At 40.4% G+C, this 3402-nt stretch overlaps 1 pseudogene; it reads left to right on the forward strand.

Annotated features, from left to right (window-relative positions):
• The first annotated feature begins 1879 nt into the window (after nt 1-1879).
• LOC138445095 (rab-like protein 2A pseudogene) lies at nt 1880-2551 on the forward strand (annotated as a pseudogene).
• Nucleotides 2552-3402: the final 851 nt, after the last annotated feature.

Consider the following 3402-nt stretch of genomic DNA (forward strand, 5'->3'; position numbering starts at 1 on the left):
AAAATCCCTTGTAGTAAAGGCCAAGGGAAGACCAGCTTCTGCTGGAAACATATGATACAATTCCTTATCTCCTACTTCTAACAGAGTAAATTGGAGGTGAAGGGCAACAAACAATGTTACCCTTAAGATAGCGGAAGTAAATAGACACATATTTTCTACCTGGGGAAAGGACAGGAACGCATGCAGTACTCAGAAGTACAGCTACAGGAGGAGCAGGCCACACTCTCAAGACTGGTAAAAAGTGGTTGCCCAAGACTGAGGCTTAGTAAGAGTAATGGAGAATGTGCTTCCCCCGTAATACAATAACTAACTACCAAGCTAACCAAATTAAAAACGATCAGCACTGAAAAATACTCCTATAGAGAAATCTTCTCCAAAACAGAGCAGAAAGGAAAAACCTAGAAATGAATGTGGAACATGAAGCAAAAGAAAATCTCTGACAAATAAATTCCCACTCTAAATAGAAGTAGTCACTAAAGGAATTTAAAGCCTATGGGCTTTGAGGGTAACCATAGAAACAACAATACCCAACAATTCACCTTTACTCCTGAACAAATTAACCTCAAACCTCACAGGAAAAGTCTAGCACAAGGAAATATATGAAGGAATGTTTATTTCAAAGCATAAGTCTTTTTTACTTCAGTTTTATTGTCTTATATATAAGCTTTCCTATTGAAAAAGAAAAAAAACACAATATAATGTGCATCAAAAAAAATCAAGAAATCAAAACATTCCAAAAGATACAACAATCAAAGAAACACTCAGATATAGCAGGGAATTTAAAATAACCATGATTAATATGCAAAAGGTTTCATGTGAAAGGTAGCAACATGCATGATAATACAAGTAATTTCAGCCTAGAGTTGGAAACTATAATGCAAACTATAAATAGAGAGAGGACAAGAAGAAAGACTAGAGTTTCATAGATGAAAGCAATGTAATGAGCTATGAAAAAGCTAATGAATTTTAAGATTGGTCATTAAAGTTTACCAAAACTGAAATATAAGAAAAAATGAATTAAAAAATCAGAAATAAGAATTCAAGAAGTGTGAAACAGTATCAAACACACTGCATGCGTGCATGCTAAGTCTTTTCAGTCATGTCTGACTCTGTGACTCTATGGTCTGTGGCTTGCAGAGCTTCTCTGTCCATGGGATTTTCCAGGCAAGGATACTAGAGTGGGTTGCCATGCCCTCCTCCAAGGCATCATCCCCACATAGGGATGGAACCCATGTCTCCTGTGGCTCCTGCATTGCAGGTGAATTCTTTACCGCTGAACCACCAGGGAAGCCCACCGAACAATTTAATTATATCTAACTGAAATATCAGAGGAGTAGAGACAGAAAAAAATATAGAAATGTTTCAGGAAATAATGGTAAAGATTTTTTCAAAATCCATGACAGTCTCCAAACTTACAGGACAAAACTCAGATCAGAGAACATCCAGCATGACAAACACGTATACACATAAACACACACACACACACACACAACCCTAAACATGTCAGGCTGAAACTATCACAAAAGACAAAGAAAAACTCTTGGAGTAAGAGAAAAAATAAGCATTGTGTACAAAGAAAGTAATTACAGAAATTTCTTGTCAAAAATCATCTACAATGGAAGAAAAAGAAGTTATTTCCTTAAAGTGCTGATATAAAATATATTACAGCAAAGAATTTTAAACTGAGTGAACGTATCTCTCGGAAATAATGGAAAAATCAATAGTTTGTCATACAAAAAAAAAAAAAAAAGAAAGAAATTATCAACAGAGCTGCCTATAAGAAAGGATAATTGTGAGCTGTAGGGCCATGGACAGAGCTAGAAGCTGATGACAAGATCCCCCTCCCCTGAGCTGATGACCTTCCTACAGTCAGGAGCCAATGGCTAGGGACAAAGACAAATCCTGTGAGCTGGACCAGGAGAAATACAATGCTGATGACAATGAGAAAATCATCTGCTTAGGAGACAGCACTATGGGCAAGTCCAAACTCATGGAGAGATTTCTCATGGCTGGATTTCAGTCCCAGCAGCTGTCCATATATACCCTGACCCTGTACAAGCACATGGCCACAGTAGATGGCAAGACTGTCCTTGTGGACTTTTGGGACACAGCAGGCCAAGAGCGGTTCCAAAGCATGCATACCTCCTGCTACCACAAGGCCCATGTCTGCATCATGGTATTTGATGTACAGAGGAAAATCACATACAAGAACTTGAGCACCTGGTATATGGAGCTCCGGGAGTTCAGGCCAGAGATTCTGTGCATTGTGGTGGCCAATAAAATCTATGCAGACATGAAAATGGCCCAATAGAGTTTCAATTTTGCAAGGAAATTCTCCTTGCCCCTGTACTTTGTCTCAGCTGCTGATGGTACCAATGTTGTGAAGCTTTTTGATGATACAATTCAATTAGCTGTGCCTTACAAACAGTGCTCCCAGGACTTCATGAACAAGGTTTTGCTGGAGCTTGAGAACATCGACTTGGAGCAGAAGGAGGAGGATATGCCAGACAAAGAACAGCATGGCCGCATCCAGAGCCCATCTCCTTCCTGAGCCACAGGAGGCCTTTCCATGGCCCACTTGGTGGTGAAGGGCAGTTCAGAAGACCCCTACCTCAAAAATCCTTCAGCTTTCAGTTGAGACAGTCTTCCAGGCTGTCCCCTGCTATACCTCCTAAAAAACCCAGTTGTCCCATTCCCCCTCCCCACCCACACCACAACCTTATTTCCATGGCCCGTGAAAGATGACCCTTACATATGGTTCCCTCCCTTGTGGGTTGGGGTCAGTACACAATACTAACAGGTATAAGGCCCATGCCAGACCCTGGAGCCAAATTAGGGATGGATCCTCCAGGTCATGTGGGAAAGTAAAGAGAATCATGGAATATTCTGTGTGTGTTTCATAAATAAAAGGATTTTTAGGTGTCTTCCACCCCCAGTACTCCCGCCCTCCCACCCCCCAACCCCCCGCCGAGAACTAATGTCAGGGCCTATTCATTGTATTTCCACCAAAGGGATGATTTTTCATTACTGATATTTTTCCTCTTTAGGCTCCCAACTAAACCAGTAATTTTAAGAAAATGATTTCGAGAAGAGAGCTGTTTGTTCCACAAGTTTTTCTAGAGCTTTTCTGTATATGGCCAGTACTTTGATGAACAGTGAGGCCAAAACCACAGGCCCATTTGCTGTTAACATCAAATGAAAGCAGGTGACTGGTCTGGCCATACACAGTAATACACAAACATTGTTGTGAACATCAAGGGTCAATACAGCCATATCACAAGGCATTGCATTATAAGAAATTGGCTTTAGGAAGCTCCATTTAAAACCCATATTTTAACATAGGAGACTTTTCTTCATTTTTCTAAGGACTAGTGTGGACACTGTACATCTTTGGGTGGCAAG

The sequence above is a fragment of the Ovis canadensis genome, chromosome 8 (assembly GCF_042477335.2).
Source record: "Ovis canadensis isolate MfBH-ARS-UI-01 breed Bighorn chromosome 8, ARS-UI_OviCan_v2, whole genome shotgun sequence".
Lineage (NCBI taxonomy): Eukaryota > Metazoa > Chordata > Mammalia > Artiodactyla > Bovidae > Ovis > Ovis canadensis.